The sequence below is a fragment of the Linepithema humile genome, chromosome 4 (assembly GCF_040581485.1).
Source record: "Linepithema humile isolate Giens D197 chromosome 4, Lhum_UNIL_v1.0, whole genome shotgun sequence".
NCBI classification, from domain to species: Eukaryota; Metazoa; Arthropoda; class Insecta; order Hymenoptera; family Formicidae; genus Linepithema; species Linepithema humile.
In genome coordinates, this window is record NC_090131.1 from 25,506,088 (window position 1) to 25,526,959 (window position 20,872).

Consider the following 20,872-nt stretch of genomic DNA (forward strand, 5'->3'; position numbering starts at 1 on the left):
GCAGGTTAGGCTTAGCTTAGGGTTCAATATCGGGGAAAACACGCTTTTATTTGATCGCTCGCTACGTTCTCTGCCCGGTTCTAAGGGGGGAAATAGGGTTTGGGGGTGGTCGAGAGAGCGCGAGAAAGACGGCAAGCGGGACTAGGGGGAAGGGAGGAAACTTGGATACACACTCGGGTGCGTACACGCGTCGGTTTCCGTAGCTCTATGATCCCCTGAATGCGAGAGAGTTTTGCAGTGAAAAGGGGTGATATTGATACTGATTGCGAGCGCGGTTCGAAGGGAAAGCTCCATATATAATTCATCGAAAAATTTTAAGTTCGTTTCTGTTCGCCGTTCGGCGCGCCGACTCTTAGTTCACACACTTCGTTCATTCAAGTCGGATAAGGAAAGCTGTGCCTAAGAGCATCATGCTCGGTGTCCTTAGCAGACCTTTGATGTGCTTTTTTATCTCCGTCGATGTTAGAGGAAAGGAGACGGCGATGTATCTATTTAGAGTTGAGAAACGATTTTAAACAAATCGAATCAGTTCACATTGTTTTCGTAAATTAGATATTTATTAGTTAGTTTTCCTCGCGGTAATTATTATTGTCATTATTGATATTATTATTGTGCATTTTTTGTTCATAATTAATAATTGTGATATTTTGTCAAGATATCATGATTGTAATAAGTAATGATACTATACATACGGTGTCCGAGACCATGATGCTTAGCAAGCTCCACTTATCGCGAGTAACTTTAGTGCAATTAACGCAAGTTGCAGTTGATCGATCGGTCGGTGTCAATCGAGACAAAAGTATCGACTAAGTGGCGAACATTGAATCCTATCCGAACAATTTGAATCCGTTGAACATCCACCGCACGCGTCTCCTTCTCTTTTTCTCCCTTTTAACCACATCTCTCTTTGCTCTTTCTCTATTCGTTTCCCTCTCGCGTCGTCCGCCCCGGAAGCACACGTGTTGCACAAACTTTAAATCCAGTTATAACGGCGCGATAACAATTTCTCGCGCACGATATTTCACCACAGTCGGAATGCAGCGCGCACTATCGATCTGTGTATTAGAAGTCTTTATCTATATTTTTTTAACTGTCGCGTGTTTTATGCAGCAATTCGGCAGTTCCGGTTTCTACTCTCTACTTGTTGGGAATCGAGTGTTTTTCAAATTCTTCTCCAAACTATGGAATTCACTTATTGTCGCGCTCTGCAAAACAATCCTATTTTGCAGACACACGTCGCCTCCAATGCATGGCGCGTAAAATCAACGGCGACTCTCGCGCGAACCAGTTTTTCGTATAATTCTTCATAGATTGATGTGATATGCGCACAAAAACGATGTAACGCAATAGATTCACTTATAGAGAGCGTACGGTAATCGATTCGATCTATCTAAAAATATTTGCAGCATAATGGATCGTTGTAAAAAGGACAAGTGTCGATCAAACTTAATTCATATACCGTGAAGGATAATTTTGTCGCAATTGTGTGCGGTATAATGTGAAAACTGACAGATCTGACAGTATACTTTCATAACTTTCATATCACATCACGCGAATTAGACCGCATATTTGGGTTACAAATGACGACATTGTCTGCCAAATAAAAATTTTCGTAATGCACAATTAGTGATTAATTATATCGATAACCAACTCGGAAGAGTTCTTTTTTATATTTTTAGTACTTAAATGGAATAAAATGAAGGTGTTTATTTAAATTATTGACTCTAATTAAAACACGGTGGATTTTAGTAACAATTAGCTTTGCTGTTTAGTCATCACTTCATGATTTTCGAACAGCAAACACTTTCAGCGTCGAGCATAATATTGAATTAATCGATGTCCGATGCTGGCTTCGCTAATCGAAGCAATGCGTTTGAATACATGCCAACGAGATGAAATGATGGCGGTAGGAATGCATTCGTGCGTTGGAAGACTAAAAAAGCAGCGGATAAAAGACCGGTCGACTCATCGGTTGTTAATTAGGAACTAAAAAATGTACGCTTCTTCGTGGTTCTGCTTATCTATTATGTGATATTCGTTCGATACAAAATATCATACATTACTCTTAATTTTTGAGATAATGCTAATGGTCAGAATATTGATCGAAAAATCGTTTTAATCGTTAATTAAAAAGAATATGTTGATATTAATAATGCCGCGTCGCTTAGCCAGTCGTTACTTATTCAGCGTTTCATTTCTCAGTTAACAGTCTTTCTGATGGGTTTCTTTCAGCACGTTGCATAATTTATATCGTGCTTCGTAATTTATGTATAACACAGACTGCTGCGAATTCGTAGAATCGAAAGAGAGATGGCTTTTTGAAACGAATAAATAAACGTGAAGATTAATTATCGTCTTTCGGCCTCTTTCAGATTATTCATTTAGCGAAATGTATACCTTTAGCTTCCAATTTTTCTTCCGCATATAATAATAGATATTTATTTTAGCTTTGCACGGAGCTTATTAATTTTCTTGCTTTTCATATTTTTTTATTCGTTAAGATTGAATATTGATTAAAACAGAATGACGATATGATAGGTGAATCGAAGGTGTCACACGCCGCGCTTGATGTAACAATTGTTTTATTTCTCTCTGTCTATCTATCTTCCTCAAGTTCCTACTCGTGTGACTGTCGAAAGCTTCAAGATCCTCGGGAATAGCGTATAATCTGCGTTCGGGGGTTGATCGACGTGACTATTGTCGTATCGCATCTCCTCTCTCAATGTCTTCCACTGGATGCAAGCGAAACGTGTTTGCTTTCACATTTTGCACGCGCGCGGGCGGAACTGTGCTTTGCGGAAAACTCCGCGCCGGTGACGGTGGTGACGGTGGTGTGGTGGGCGCGCTACGACAGTTATAAGCCGCTTCCATTTCCGTAATTAAATTCTGACGCCTCAGACGTCCGCTTTTCGTGGCTGCAGCAGCCAACATATCCGCAATTTTCGTCACCACTAAGGAACTATCGATTTAATGTAGACGCGCAGAACGACATCGGGGAATGACGTTCACCATCGAATAAAAAAAAAAAGGGGGAGGGGAAAGTTCGCGGGATGTGGCAGTGTTAGTTTCCAAGCCGCGAAAGTCGCCGTAATGAAATATTCATTGTTACGTTGTAGTGCCTAATTGCCTCGTAATTATTGCAAAGTACGATCGAGAGAGGAAGACCTACGACAATTTTTCCTCGTGGAAAAAAATTATTGCGCGGCAGAAACTGCGGTTCGACAAATTCTTGTGATCTGATGGCTCGCGGAATTACTTCGCGTGGAACGAATAAAGGAGCGATAATGGACTGCTGTTTATTGTCATATTTTCTTCGGTACGGCGAGGCGAAGTCGTTCTCTCTGCTGCTTGTTTCTATATTAATTATTTTATGAAATAGACGTCTCTCTCTCTCTCTCTCTCTCTCTCTCTCTCTCTCTCTCTCTCTCTTTTGGTATATGTTAGGTAATATACAAAAGCGAAGAGAGTTCTTTACAATAATGTCTTTCTCCTGCGAATGTATTGGAAGAAAATTATCTTGTGCGTGTCGTTTCGCCAATACAGTTCGAGACATTAAATTATTCGTAATTACATACACGTGTACGATACGTTAGAATTAAGAACTTGCGGAATACAAATAGACGGAAATTATATATCTCTCTCGGAAATGTAATTATATAATTTGCATTAGTCGACGATTCTGAGGAAAAATTAAATTCAAATAATGATGTCATAGTCCAGAGAATAAAAAATTCAAACGTGCAGTTGTTTACAAAGTTACAAATAGAAATCTTTCATTTGTAAACGGAGCTGTTTTAAGATAATTGCTATCTACTTATACGATTTTCTAATTATTACAACTTTGTCGTCTAACTACGCGGTTCTATAATTATCGAAAAATGCTCGAAAATTGAAGAATGTCTCTAGATATTTTTCCTTTTCAATTGAGAGAGAATTGGTAATGTTGATTTAATATTCACTGTTCATGATGCCGTTTAAAGATTTAGGTTCTTCAGAATAACACTAGCAATTAATGTCATTGGCATCGAAAGGGAGAAAAGAAAGAACCGCAGAAAATTCACAGAAAGCGTAGTAACTATTTAATTTTAAAACCAGTACGCGTCTCTCCCCTGCGCAAAATTGGACTAATTGCGAGGTTTTGCTGATGAGGGTAAAAGAAGAAAGACTAAACGTTACAAACGAAAAGGCTAGAATAATATTTTTGCGCAGCTTGTCGCAGGGAATATTTACAATGTTTGCAGAAATTATGTGGTTGGTTGCATGTTATATGCGGCAATAATAATTGCGTATTATTCCTCGCTCAGCAGGATCATCGGTCACAACCCATTCTCTCGACCGAATAATGTGTTTTCTATTATTTTGTTGACATCCCGATGTTGTTAACATCGTAATTTATTATTTTCGCTTGATGAATGGTTTGTAATTTACAAGCACTGGACGATCGATCTACCGCCCAAATTTACGCGGAACACATTAATATATTACAAAGCTAATAGATCTCATCCACGTTTATTATGACGGTATATTGCTTATTTTGAAATTCCGGAAATTTCTTTTCGATCTTACCACGGCATTCATTCTGAAACAATTGCTACACGCCATCGAATTTCTAACGACCTTGTGCTACTGCTGTCGAGAAAAACGAAAGGGGCATTCGCGAGAGGGAGCAACTTTGTAATCGCCCTCGTAATCAAGTAACGTATACGCTAGACTCGCGACCGTAACTTTATGCCCCTCGAATTACAACGGCGACTACAAAGTTGGGTAATTTGTATATCGCGTTATATTGTGGCGCGGCCATGTGTACGCCGCACTGTTTCTGTAATTTGTCACGACGATAATCACAAAGTGGCCCCACGAGGAGCGGTTGGATTTTTCTTTTTTTAAACGGCATTTTTCCTGGCGTTTCGGAGAACTTAAATGGTATCGAGGAATTATTTCTCGTAATGGCGCCAGTGCGCATCATTTTAAAGTGTATATTTTTTCGCTTTCTCGTTTCGCTCGCGCTCACTTCTGTGAATCTCGCGGGAATCTGTTATCACGGTGACTACAAATGGCTCAATTTGTATGCCGTATGGAGTATGTCATTACGATGATTGCAAATTATTTACCCTCGAGTGCAATGTCCGTTTTTCTTCATGTCAGTGTACAATCTTGGTTTACAAAATGTGTTTACTCTTTCTGAGATTTTAATTTCTATCATTTCATGTATATTTAAGTACTGACCTCGATGTTTGCAAAATCTTTATTTATCTCAAGATACTTTAAATTATTTTTTTTTCAATTCGTCAAAGTTTAAGACAAAGTTTAAAATTTTTAAACAAGATATTGTTTTTCAAAAATAACAATTATTATCGCTCATTTGCAAGTGAAAATGAATTCTATTGACGCCGAATTGGTATCACATCCTCTTCTCATGCTTGCCATCTTTGGTCGACATATGCGTGCTATGCGACCGGGGTTCGCGTGCCGTACACACCTAATCGCCATCGAATCAGAGCGCGACACGCGGCCAACACAATTCGTGCCCGGCAATTTAACGCAACCTAAATTTCTAAAAATGTGCAAGAGTCGGTGAAACGAACGTCGAGGCCAGCGACGAGAAGGAGCCGCGAAAGGCTTTGAGGAAGAGAACTAATCGATGCTCGGCCGAGTGGAGACGGAAGGAGGAGGCAATCGGGTCGAGGCAAACGCGGACATCGATTCCTTCGAAACGTTTCTTTGAATTCACGCACTTTTGTGAGAAATTGAAGGAGCCGTTGAATGAAATAATGATATAAATAGCGAATAAAAATGAACAAAAATAACATTCTCGCACATATGCGCGTGTCGCGCATAATTATTTTGGCAGAACATAAACTTTTTTTTAGATTTGTTGAGGTCGGAATAACTTCTATTTGTTTTTTTTCCTATTCTCGTTTCCATCAAAAGTGATGAACGTTATTTCGTGAAGCTACCTGTTGCACGTTTTGATATTTGTTTCATACGGTTATACGCATAGATCTAATTATCACATAGATCTAAAATGACTCGACTCTAAATCACTCAATAGCGCTCGTATCGATCGTAATCTTCCCGCAATCGCTTCCTCACAAATTTACAGTTCCGAAAGATACAATCTTCCGTGATATTTTTCTCATCCGTTCGACTCGTCGTTAGAGTCCCATAACAATTGTTTGTCGTAAAAGCCACTTTAATTGTTTCCCTTTACATGTCCTGTTTATCGATTCACCGGCGGAAGAAGTTATCACAGGTGACTAAAGCTCTATCTCGTCGCGCGACGCCTACGTCTTTACGCGACAGAAACGAGGTTGCCACTTGGGAATCCCGAGAGTGGTTACGATGATTATTGTTGTTGGCAAATAAAAGGTGAGCGCGTTGCTGCGTGAGAAGTCACGTAACGTCAAGTGGTCGCGGCTTGAAAGCGCGGTGGATGATGGAATCGTGAGTTCGATCGTTTGATCTCGCTTTGATTCGATGAATAAAACATTGATCGTGTCTTAGATGAAGCATAATAACATGATTTTTTACACGTTATATATGAAAAAAGTTAATGTAAAGGAGAATCCGCGCATTTCATTATATTTACAGATTATCTTCTGAAATTTGTTTGAACAAATCAGATTAAAAATTGTGCATCACTAAAAATATATTTTTTTTTTTCGAGAAATTGTTCTTTTCAGGAAAGATTAGTTGTTTGCGATGGAAGTTTATTTGACGTTTTGCAATTCTTTCAACAGCTCGCTATAATAACAGTCCAATAATATTGAGAAAAAAGCGGATTGCCTCGGTAAAGAGTAAAAGGTCCGCATGAAAAGTCGAAGACGATCTCTCGAAGAAGCGGCGAGGACGATCATTATTGGTAGATGAAAGGTGAGCATCTCGCGGTGCGTTAGAAGTCACGTAATGTCAAGTGATCGCGCCGAGTAACGAGGTGGATCGTGCGGTCGTAAATCGGCCGTTTGAACTCCGCGTAATGCGCGATGTAAAACATTAATTATTTAATGCCCGTGCAATGAAATCGGAATTTTGCAAAACCCTTTAAAGCACAGCGATAACGAGCGAGAAATATGCGCGATTTTGCAATTAGCTGATTGCAAACAGTCGAGTTGTCCCGCACTTCATAAGTTGCGCAATACAAAGACGATAATTTCTCACATCGATTGTGAAAATCGCGAAGAAATATTAAAGTGTTGCGTAAAACGCATCGAGAATGACTGGCAAAGAATATCGTGAGAAGTCTAATTGTCGTCAGACGTTACGATCGTTCTATAAATAGGATAAGCACATCTCATTGTCCGATACGGATACTACTTGATCGAGTAATGAGATGAATCATTCAGGACTATTACGGACACTTGATCTCGAGGAAATTTTTGACAAAGCTCAAAGCTAATTGAATATCGAGACTTTCGTTGTACATTCGACAATAATTATTTCTGGACGTTAAATATATTACCGCATTCAGAAAGATAATTAAAAAAATGTAATAAATATTATACAGTTTACTAAAAGCATAGCTTGTTCATGGAATTTCACGAGTCTTCCGTAAGAGGGGTTAAAGTTCCAAGCACTTGGCAAATGATCGATAATGGCGAGCAAATAAGCATAACGCGCCGGGCGAATGGCGGAGATGCGAAAACAAATCGATTGCGTGATAGAAAATGTACGAGTGCTGTTGTCGGTTATTATGTAGATTCATTGCACGATTATGTTCGCATGTGTGTGCGTGCACGCGTGTATGCAGACTAACGGCATCCCGTAATTTGACAGGTTTTCTATAAAATTACGAGACGTAAAAAGCACCACGCAACCTGTCACAGAGATGCAAGTCATGCGTTTCTATTCGGGCTCGTTGGCTTAGTGGTCTCTCATGGACTGTCAGATTTTTGATAGTGGCTCTTTGAATGACAATGGGCAGAAGGGAGAGACGAAGTGGGGATTTATGTATCGATGGGGAACCGAGTCGCGGTAAAATTTGCATCGCGCAATGCACATTGTACTTACTCTCTCGATTGCGGATCGGTTTCCGATGTTGATTGATGTCGCTTTTTCCGGTTACGTTTAGTTTAATCAAAACAACAGTGCTTTCAACGTCGAAATAATCGGTTCGACCGGTAGATATTAATTTCGCAGAGAATAATGGGCTATAAACCGCGCTGCCGAATTATTGAATTTTCAAAGTACTCATGTATCTACTACTACGTTCAATGACAAATAATTAATCAGGATTTATAAACCGGCCGCGCGGAAATTACGCATCGTTCGATTCGACGCAACGGTGTCGGTTCGCTAGCGTTCATTAAATCATCGTCGATCGATCAATCGGCGAATTACGTGCGTTACAATAAAACACGACGGCATCTCACCGCTGTCAAATCGTGACATTTGCGGCAAATTGAATTATAATTAATAATAAACGATAAGGTCTCTTATGAAGCACCATGCGGGCCAATAGTTCTCGGTTAGAAACAGAATTTAAAGAATCTAACGAACAACCAATTAATGTGCAACATGCAGCTTCGTATAATAGTGACGTTTTGCGATTAACATCGCACATCTGTTTTTAGAATCGTTCAATCGACGAGTTTAATATTGCAGAAATTTAATATTTTTATTTTCCGTTTGCAATCTCTCTCTCTCGATAAGTAAAATTACCAGCGATAGAAAATTGTAAATCATTTACGATCATTTATTATTGGACGTGATGTAATATATTCTGATTGGTGTGCGTGAATATAATGGCCCGAGACAACGAGATCACGGGCTGTCGTGAAGAATTTCCGCGAATCATCCGAGTCTCTTTGCGCCACCATCATTATTCTATTCTCAGTTTGGAATCGTCGCCACTCGAGGGAGATTCTTCTTTCACGGCGGCTCTCTTGCAGACGCAGCCTGCTGTGAAATTGAAAAATTTTCGCGCGTTCTGCGAGGCCTCGGCAGACGAGTCACCCGGTGCGCGTCTGTACGAGCGTGTGTGCGTGTGCACAGGCTGCCGGGTTACCGGTTAGGCTTTGAGACCCACCAAACAGACCGGAAAATATGCAGGCTGCATAATTCAGCATAGGCGCGTGCGTGCTCCGTACACGTATGCGCACGAAACGTTCACGGTTATCAGCTCTGCGAGTGATACCTACACGTTTGCCTCTTCCTGTTTCGCCGTTCGCGTTCGAGACGCGCGTTTCTTTTGTCACCGGCGTTGCGTGGCCATTGCCAAATTACAAGCTTTCCGACAAACGGACGCGGGATATCGAGGTCGAGACTGCCTTCTTGCCGGCCGAATGCCATAATCGTGCCGATCGGGATCATATGATATACGTGGAAATAGCAGGTGCGCCCACTTTTAGACGGTGTACTCGATTAACCCTTCGCGATACATCACGCGATCCATCCGACGCGTCGCGATACAGTGAAATCTCCTTCTCTGTCTCTCTCTTCTCATAAAAATGAACAAATTAATTTAATTGACGAAAATTGGTAGGAATTTATTTTACAAATTTTTTCGTAATTTCACATATTTATTCGCAATTTTTGAAATTTTGCATGTTTAAAGGGTAGCCCTGCAAAAACGTTGCAAAAGTTATTATTTATTTTTTAATATTTTACACAACTTAATAAAAGTGTTATTTGTCCCGTGAAATATTTAATAAAAATATTTAATAAATATTTAATAACAGTAATAAAAATTGCTATTATGTTAGATGGAATTTTGATAGAATTGTTATTTGCTACGTAGAAATGTTTAACTTACATTATGCGTACATACATATGTACATACGTTATCATTTTCAAGCTTTTTATACAAGGACCGAGGTATATTACATATTAAGAAAAGTTTATAAACATGATTTTTACGATACACGTTTGCGATGATGCAAACTGCACAGTACATTATCGAGTGAAACCGAACGCCGAAGGCCATCGTTATAATTCACCGCATTGAATTAGTATCTTAAATTTAGCGTTGCTCTCGTGTAGTGCGCGCGTTTCACTTGCGAAAATGAATTTCAGACCTGCTATAGATATAATTCATGAAACTTGAACTTTTTTATGAATTTTCAGTTAATTTTTCTTCAACAAAATTTTGAAAATTATAGTATTATTATCTTCGTAATAAAGTTCAGCACATAAAATTAACTTAAAATTAAACGATGAATAGGATTGTTTTATCCATTTATATATACGCTAAATTCATCAAGAACATTTAACTTTTAGTTAAAAAATTTTTATTATAATTTGAAAGTTAGTTTATTATACAATTTTTCGTAAGAACAAAGTGAAAATTTATTAGAGATTCTGTGATTTATACATATGCACACTTATGTAGAATCTCATCCTTATACAACGCATGAATAATTGCGAAGGGAAGATAGGGAGAGAGAAAGTATACAATAGTTATAAAAGTTTAATGCGAAAGCGTGATGCGGATGTCGAATATTGTCGTTGAGGAGGGTCAGGGTCCTCGTACGTACTTCGGGAACGATATTTTCAGGCCGGACAGTAGGCATATAAATGTTTGGTGCTGTTGCTCGTTGAGACCAGCGGTTGCGGGTCACTCACCGAATATGAGTGAGCATCGTCGCTCTTCGAGAGCGAGCATCGCGATTGGCCAACCCATTTTGCTCCGATAGCATCTCGATCATCGCTATACGATCGAAAAACGAACAAAGGTGGCTCGCAAGCGTTAGCGAACATCTGGTGATTCAACGAGTCTCCGGAAATGCATTTTATTCGATCAATTTCACTTCTACATGTACCAATATTTTTTTTTTTTGTATTTGTTATACAATTTTTCTTGTCACTAACAAAGTAATTACGGTTTCGATAACTAATTATGTGTCATGGGTCTATTTGTACAAGGTATTCCATTTCAGCTATTCGGTATTAAAGGTTTGCGACTTTATTATTAGTTATCAGCGAAGACATTCTTTCATTTTCTGTTAATTTCTGTTGACTCTTACGTTGATTGATATCGTGCCACTTGTTCGATTCTGACAGCATAATCACTTGGTTCAAGAAAATGTTCAAGTAATAAAAGAATGTAAGTAATGATACGGCTACGAACGTCTGAGTATTAATTAGTAGAAACACGATGTTTTAACGGTTTATTTCATTAGTGAGGAAATACTGGGTTATTTCGGTTACACGATCCGTTTTAATCATTTTGATTCCGGCAGGATATACGTGCGAAGCGGAGGAATAAAAAAAGAAAGAACAACGAGATCTAATCGCATGCAAAGCATTCACGTGTGGCCGTATCATCGCCGACTATACTTAATGATAAAAGTGTTTCGCGTCAATGACCTTGCGTACACACGTGCGAGCTAAAAGTGTACGTTGCGAATATGCAACGCGCTGGAAAAAGTCTATTTCGGCCCATTGCTACGTACAATGCCTACTAATCGATCGATCAGTATCGACATCGAGTAACGCACTAGTTTTTGCATTAATTTAGTATTTTATTTTCGGCATTAAAAATTTTTGTAAGAAATGATAAAATAGCGCTTCATATATATGTGAAATTTTTAAGATAATGACAAGATAATGTAATCCTTTTTCTAATAAAATCATAAAATACTTTGATTAATTTAAAAAGTTTAGGACGCTGCGAGCTAAAATATAAAAAATTTATCAAATAATCATGTTTTCTCGTGTCAAAAAATCGCAACTGTCATGCAAATTATAAACATGTGCTGACGTGCGTACGATTTAAACGGTTTTAATGAACTAACTCTCTCTATCTCTTTCTCTTTCTCTCTCTCTTCCCCTTTCTCTGTTTGAAAGAGCGCGTATCACGGGAGCGAGTATTACGCAAAACGTTAACGATAATTATCGGTAGCGCGAGCGTGATACCGTAACGTATTACTGTATCGCGTCATAAAAATGTTGTGATAGCATCGGCGTGAAATCGCCGCGTATTATCCAACGATCCCACGCACGAACGCACGTTCTGCGTCTTGATTCTCGATTATTCGTGCACGCCGCTTTGCCGCGAGCACCTCTGCACGCGATGATTCTCCTCGAAAATGCAAACCGAAGCATTCACCATTTATTGGCAAATAGCAACGGATTTACCGATAAAGACTGTTCTCATTAGCGCCGGTTAAAGTTAACTAATTCTCAAAGAATTACTTAAGTCGCAATTAACTTTAACTAATGTTTGTGAGAAGAAACTTAAGTAGTCTCTAGACGATGCTTTCAGGACTTTGACTGCTGCAGGCCCAAACTTACGCTATGAATTTATAACCATCTGTTTTTCGAAACTTTAATTATTTTGGTAAATAGTTATGGATAGTAATTAAAAATTTCTAATTAAAATTTTGTCTCTGCAAAATATAAATATATTATTTTTATTATCAAGATTTTTATGCGTTTAGAGAGTTTCTATTATTATTATCTCGTTAAGAGAGCGTAGAATTTTAGCATGTAAATTTGTCTCAAAGTTACGAACTAAAAAAGTTTTGCAGATATATTTGCGCGCGAGCCGTCGATTTTCCATGATTAGTCGTGATAACGGCGATCTCGATTTCAATTCGCAGCGAATTGAAATACGCAAATCTCCACATCGCGCAAAACACGCGGGGGATTTAAATAAATATTAAACTCAAGTACTTTTATAAAATATTTCCCATGTCTGTGTTTGTCGAACGGGGAAAACTTACGCGCGATTCTTCCGTCGATTCCGCCGACATTTTTTCACGGCAAAGTGATAAAGCCAACCTGCAGTATGGTAAATACATATGGAAGAAAAGCAAATACTAACTGTTACGCGGCGTCTGGGGTTTGCATTAAGCCAAATTATGTCAATATTAACTTACAAGAAGTTGTACCAACATCAGGTGTATCGGGCTATATACTTTTATGTCAATATATCGAAACGTGGACTTATATTTACGTTACACTATTCTATAATTAAAAGAATCGATGTGTAAAATATTCCAAATTCCACCAGCAGGAAAACACTGTTTCACTGTGTGTTACTTACATATTTTTTCCATATTACCAGTATCGCTGTGATATATGCAAAATTGATGCGCTTATATTTCACATTTTACATTTGATTAAAATAATTTATTATCTGTATTACTGTAGTAAAATATGAAGCGCGAAAAATAAATGAGAAAAAAAGAAACGTAAATTTTACAAAATATGAGAAGCGAGCGCATGTGATACTTTTATTAGTTTAATGCAAATAAAATGGTGGAAAATATAAAAAATAATATGTTCAACAGATATTGATAAAATAGTTTTAGCCTACTTATTTATGAAAATACTCTTCATTTACCATATTTGTTGTCACAATTTTTTTATTTTTTTTTATAAAACATGTTAATAGCCAACTTTTGCAGTTTAATAGTATTTTCGTTTCACATGATTCTCATTTATATTGGAATGCAATTGAGATCAATTTTCATGGGATTGTGTTTAATTAGAAACGTGTCTGCTGCATATATTTACAGAGTTACTGTTAAGCACTTTTGGTTTTCTAATTCGCATTTAGTATACAAGTGTCTCTCTCTGATATTTTGGCATACTTATTCGGATATAAATTCAAAGTATTTTAAGGGAAGAAGAATTCATAACAAAATTTATTTAAACTACCTTGAGAAGTCGCGTATAACAATATCGAAAAATTTCAATCAACTGAAATTTAACGTTTTTTAAGAGTCAATTTTCGTCGAGTGCAGAAAGTCCGGCATGACTGCAGGGACTGTACTATTACGCGTTGGACAATATTTACGCCAGAGGCAGGCCACGCAATGTCGTGAGGAAGGTTCGGGCCGGATGTGGTACGGCGAAAGTTTCGTCCTTGGACGCGTGGCGCGTCGCCTGAGAGGGCCTAACGGGTGATTTTGGGGTAGGTCGCTTCGAGCCGAACATCCATGTCGGCCTCTTTTAGAAAGGGGAACCGCAATGGTGGTGATGCCAAATGAGCGAGAAAGAGAGAGAAGGAAAGAAATGTAAGCTTTTGCGGCGAAAGTTTTGTCGATGCATGCGGCACGGTTGTGCGTGCAGAATGATGATATTATGCGAGTCGTTTCGCATGCCACACTCCTCGTAAAGCGTTACTTTGTTTCCGAATTAATATCGAGAGATCGGTGTTTATCAATTATTTTGATAATATAATCTTGATAAAACTAAAAACGCATTTTTTTCTAGTTGTATGATCTGAAGAACATTGTGTTTATTTTTAGGGCGGTTTTAGTTTAACAATATATTAAAATAATTTATGCACGTATTTTTAGATATGTGATAATAAAAAAATAAAAATATTAATTATGAAGGAAAAAAATTAAACAAAGAAAGAGAATATTGAAATGTGCATGACAAACATGTACCAGAGAGAAGCTTGAGAGCGGCATTTCTGGCGTTTTTCGTGAGGTTTTGCCTTTGTATCATTATTATCTGCATATATTTCAGAGTTCGAAATGCAAAGTCACATTTTTCGCCATCACCTAGTGCATACAGTTGTATTACAACTGTAAATTCTGAAACGGGAGAATACATCTTGTGTGCGGATTTAATTTAATTTAATTATTATTATTTAATTATAATACAATTTAATGGTAGTTCCAACTTTAAAATAAATGCAGATACTTTGTTTTGGGCAAATATGGATAAATAAGAAAGGCTTAAAGACTGCAAAGCTGACGTATTGCAAAAATAAACATAATTAGTAATTTATTAATCGCAATTGCGCTTTTTCATTATATAAATGATATGTCACGTATGTACGTTAATATATGAAATGTTTGCTGTCCACACTTTTAATTTGTATTTATGCTTATGTTTTATGAATTATTTAAAAGACTCTCTATACTGCTTTTTCCTACGTCAATTTATAATATTTAACCTTAAAAGAGAATACGGCAAGCACTTATCTTAAATTATTGGAGAAATATTTGAGAAACAAGGAAAGGAAAATTAGGAACTATATTTAAAAAATTAACTTTTCCTATCATTAAATTAATCTTTTCCTATCGCGTTTTTATTTCCTATTATTTTTTTTAAATTACCCTAGACTGTTCTATAAATGTTGACGACTTTGTATCTTATACAAAATAATTAATATTCTATCGTATAACAAGATATTAAAATAATCGCATCGACGCATCCATGTAATGAGCTTTATTTTATAAACCTGTATGCATGCTTTCCCTTATGCACAATAAAGCGGCGAATGATCGCATATTTCAGAATCAAATATTAACAATAATTTCGTCCATCAATTTTAAGACCATGATCTATGTTGTGTTTATTTATTATATTTTTGCATGCACTGAATAAATCTTTTAATCTTTCTGGGTTCGAGTGTGTGTGTGTGTGTGTGTGTACACACATAAATCTGATATAGATTTTGCAGGACTTATACAATCTTAATATTAAAATAAAGATAATTTAGTTTTGACTCACCGACATGATACGTAATAGCAGAATTGTAATCTACACGTTAATCTATAAAATGCATACAAATAATAGTGTATAAAATAATTATTTTAGAAATATTAGAATTATTGCGCATATTGATTTTTTGTCTTCCTAACAGATATTTAACAAAAGAATTTCTAATTACCAAAAAATATAATTATTATATAATTATTCGAAATGATTATAAATACACGTGTTGGAAAAATTTAATATTTATAAATATTAAATTTAAGAATGCCATAAATACCATTTTATACAGATTTATTATAGATTTTGTATAGATCTTTTATGGAGAATATTTTAATATTAGGGAATATTTCACTGATTGTATTCCAAAAACATCTCAAATATTTTATATTCATTGTATGACACAAAATGCAAAATGCCATATGCAAACGTCGCAGGGATAAACTTTTAATATGTTCCGCAAATAATTATATGAAAATATAAAAAAATTAAATTAAGTAGAAAATTATTTACCTCACATTTGCTCCGCTGTTGCCTGATGTCTTTTGGGTTTTCTCCTCCTCTTAGTGATTCATCGATGAGATTATTTTTTATTACGGATTAACACTTACTCACGAAAACGCGGTTAATTACGTTTTTTTATCGCATTCTCGATATAAATTTTAAAGCGATCGCGATATTTTACACAATATACTCGATGCGCATTTTGTCATATTATTGGTAAAAGAATGACTCAAAAAACATGATCACATAAAGCTATTATCAATATGACACTCTCTTTGCATTCGTAAAAGGCAATGGCAGCGGAAGAAAATCGAAAATTTACTTTGCCGCCGCGACTATGGTACATCTAGACTACTTTTATACATTTCCTACGTTTTCCGAACATGAAAAATACTATACACTGACATTTTGAGACATCTATAATTTTTCAATATTTAATATTATAATGTATAAACGTGAATATAGAAATATAGAGTGCTTTTTCGTCGCGTTATGCCTTGCTCGAATGAGTCTTGCGAATAATAACAAAGCGATAGCGTACGGAAACAGCGTGTAAACAACAGTGTGCGTAAGCCCCTCACTTCGCACGTGTAGTCGAAAAATCAAAACACGCGCACCAAATATTTCGGAGTTGACGTGCGGCGCTAGGTATGTTTTTGTTTTTTGTGGTCTACAACGTAGCGTACGTACCTTGTAACGTACTCTCTATCACTTTCAAATCATTCGCACGACAACATTCTAGCGAGGCAGACGTGGCAGGAATTTCGTTCCGCGTTTCTATTTTCGCATTTATATATTATAATATGAGATAGTAAAACGTTATAGGACGTCCTTAGCACGAATGTATAGTAATTTTTATAAGCGAAAAACGCGAAACGTACAAAAGCAATTTAAACGTAGTTTTGTAAGTCGTAATGATAAAGTTAAGTGCGCAATTTTTGATTTTCCTGCCATCAGAGTCTGCTCCGGTCGCAAAGAATGTTGAACGGATCGTAGCTCCGTGCGAACGCGCTTTTCGAGTTATTCTTTCGTCACAATATAATACATATCGGTATACCATGCAAAATCACGCGATCTTGATAAAATTCGCATCAGGAGTGCCGTAGAAAGAATCGCGCGATCATAATTAATCATGTTTTCGTGAATGAATAAAAGAGTAGTGATCGATGAACGACTGAGAGGAGGAGGAGGCCCCGGGGGCATCCGGCATCGGCGGGGCAATCGTTAGGTACGAGAATTTTTTATCTATTTATTATTAAATAATTATTTATTTAAGATATGTAAATTGATTATTCCCGGCGCTTGTGTAATGTAATACATATAAAATATTTGATATACATGGAATAATCAATCAAATATTCTCAATATTTAATATCTATAATTATAAAATATTTTCAACATGCTAATATTTATAGTCATGTCGAATTCATATAAAAATATTACATTTTTTCGATAACGGAATAATTTGTTTATTAAATATTTATTGATGAAAAAAATCAATATGCACAATAATTATTTTAAAATTATTAATTATTTTAGACGTTTTAATTGATATATATTTTTATTTTACAGATCTACGTATGAGCTATAACTCCGCTGCTGCGCATCGTACTGGTGAGTAAAGATCAAGTTATCTTTGCTTTAATATTGAGGTTGCGGATCTATGAAATCAGATATATAGTTAAAGAGATTAAACAATTATGATTAAATAAATGTAAAAATATTATAAATGTACACATTTTTTCATAGATCTATGACCTTAAAATGGATAGACTAAAAAAGATTATTGCTAATATTTGATTCTAGAATTTGTGTGACTCAGTATTCCATTATGCACACAAGAAGATATGATTATTTTGATATTTTATATGACAAAATATTAATTATTGTGTATCAAATACTGAGTCAAAATTTAGCATAATTAACTGTTTCACTGTCGAGATAAGAATACATACGAAAAATGCTAAGCAATCGCGTTTCTTCTATTCATGATTCTTTGAAAAATGACAATAAGCATTATCTGTTGCCTTTTTTATTTCACTATTCAATTTAATAATTGAGGATAATTTGTGAGATAGTCGTACAGTTTAGTGTGTTCTCCATTTTACCTATAAAAAAATTAATTTAATTTCCCGAGAATCAATGAGCCTACTGCAATGCTCGCTGGTATTTTTCGATACAAAATAACAGAGAATATAATAGCAAATATCATTTGTGTGTCAAAGAACTATATATGTAAAGATTTTGGGAGATAAAATTAAGAACATAAGATATATTAATTTATTTATTCTCAAAATAAGGAAGGAATGGTCAAAAATAAGAAAAACAGAAAAACTATAATTTTTACAGTTTTACATTTAGAATATAAAATTTTTTAAATAAAGTTTACGATGTTCAGATCCTAATAAAGATCGAAATAACTACGTATTTTTATGTGAAACAAAAATATATTGATATATAAAACATGATAGGGAAAAATTGTTAATTTTTTGGATGTATTCTTACTTTTTCTTTTCTTCCTGTTTCTTCAAGTTAAACATTTTTTTTCTCTATATATCTTTTTATAAACTGACATGAGAAAGCAATATATAAAGAATGTTCTAAAATGCATGCGTGACAAACACAAATACAAATTAAAATTTTAAAAAGCAAATATTTCACATATGATGCATAATTTATGTAAGAGAAAAACGTATTCGAAATTAGTGGTGACTAATTATATTTATTTTTGCAATGCATTAGTTTTAATCTTTTTCCATCTATCCATCAATATTTATCAGTAACAAAAGCATCTATTTGCATCCATTTTAGAGTTAAAATTGCGTTATATAACTATTATATAATTAAATTTATGTACGGAATATATTCTTCTGCTTCACAATTTACATTTGTAACGCGAGTATGCATCAAACAATAGTTGAAAAATGAATGTGGCTTTGTATTTTGAATTCTAAAATAGATGTAGATAGCGCTGAACACGGGTCGGCGAAACGTCCTACGAAAAACGCCGGAGTAGCTATTCTCTGGCAGACTTCTTTCCGGCAGTATACAGAAAGTACCAAATATACAAAAAGAGATTTTTGCTTGCGCACAAGTACCTACATTTATTCTGAAATGAGATAGAACTGCTAAGATATTTACTATGGTTATTAAAAACTTTGCATCTAATTTTTATTAATCATGTGTTGTGAAATTTATCACAAAATAAATACTTTTGAAAATAAGGCGTGGAATACTTCCGCAATATAAATCCGGAAATAAATCTTTTGAAATACAAACTACACATATAAGGATTCGAATATCTGATTATAAAATGACTACTAAATCATTTTTCCGTCGTTACTCTCTATATATTTTTTTATTATTATTTATTATTTTTATATTCTGGCAACGCTTTTTAGCGAATTATATTTTGAACATGCGTGAATATACATTGTACACACGGGTGTCACGGGCGCGTGAGTATTCGGTCGCGTTTGTCGGTGATTGGCCATTGAAACACCGCATAAAAAATTGACGAGTGAGGTCCGGTGCATTCGATTGCAACGAGAAGAGAATCAAACTGAACAATACGGCGCGAAGCCTCGTTCGCTCGCAGCCTAAAATAGGACGCATTGCAACAGCCTTTTTTCCGCCGCGGATCGATAATCCGCCGTGCAACAGCTTAACCTTCCACGCCGTGACACAACGGGCGAGAAGAGAATTTCTTAGTATGAAACTAGGAACTAACTTATAGCGCGCATAGTTAGCCGCTGCCTTACTTTGTGCGGTTTCGTAGTTATCAAAGAAGAGATCGATTATCGTATACATGCAATATTATATCACACGACGAAGAAAACGCGAATTAAAAGTTATCGGATTAAACATTAACAGATTTGGATATAAATTTTTAACACAGAGCAAAGTAATCCGTTAAATCCGATGTTGAAAGCAGAACTTTTTTTATATTTAGAAAACTTTTGTTTTAATTTATACATTCTGAATTGAAAATCTCTTGAAATGTTAATTTATAACTTGTAAAATGTCTGAGTTTCTACTAAAACTTACGTTTCTGAGTTCACCGTTTATTGAATTTATGAATTCTATAATTTTGAGGTCATCTGTTTTAAGATTTCCGAATTTGAATTTCTAGAACATTGAATCTGCAGGAAACAAAATTGTTTTCACACAAGTTACATAGACTTAAGATATATCAATTATGCAGTTGGAAACTTCCGTTTACGTCAATGTGCGACAATAACGGTAGAAAATTCAATAGTGTCTCACGGAGAAATTTCGGAACGCGTAAATTTGATTTCCATAACCGAAATGAATATAAAATTGGATAGACCGTCGAAATTTTTCTCTTTGCGCGGGCGGTAGACGTGAAATTCACGCTATATCAAGAAACTGTCAACAATGAGAGTGACAGTCGTCTTTCCTTCTTTTCTTCAAAAAGAAGTTTCTGCCTTGGTGAATGTCACGAGCTATAAGATAATGAGAAAAAGACGCAAAAGTTACGCGCGTGGGAATTATGCATCATTCTTTGGTCGTTTGACGAAGGCACAGTATTTTATGCAACCTTGCTCGTTGCCTACTATTTACGTTTAACGGTCGTATTATTTGTTATTTCATGAATGAGATCATCTGTCTCATTCTCTAGCACCGAAGGTTGCGATTCTATAAAATAATTTGACGGACAAAGTCAAACTTGTCTTGCGCGATACTCGTATATAATCTATGAACCTTATTCATTCTGTGTGGACGTCACGGAATAAATTTAACGGGCCGTCGCGTGTACGATTTACACAGATTTGTGATTGATGAAACGCCTAATTCAACAAGCATTATTAAAAAATATCGGATAATTAGTAGGTTATACTCTCTCCGGTTGTTAGTAGCGCATTATCGGTGCTTGAGCGAAAAAAAAGGTGTAAATAAACTCGCTGTAAATATTAAGCGTTGCGGGGGATAAATGGACATTATTTATACA

General features: G+C 36.0%; 1 long non-coding RNA gene across 1 annotated transcript in view; it reads left to right on the forward strand.

Moving 5' to 3' along the window:
* The window catches only part of LOC105672555 (uncharacterized), a 50,528-nt gene that overhangs the window by 14,632 nt on the left and 15,024 nt on the right, over positions 1-20,872 (forward strand). The window contains exon 3 of the long non-coding RNA XR_010889912.1: positions 17,473-17,514. This is a non-coding gene — a long non-coding RNA (uncharacterized lncRNA). The remainder of the gene's footprint in view (positions 1-17,472; positions 17,515-20,872) is intronic.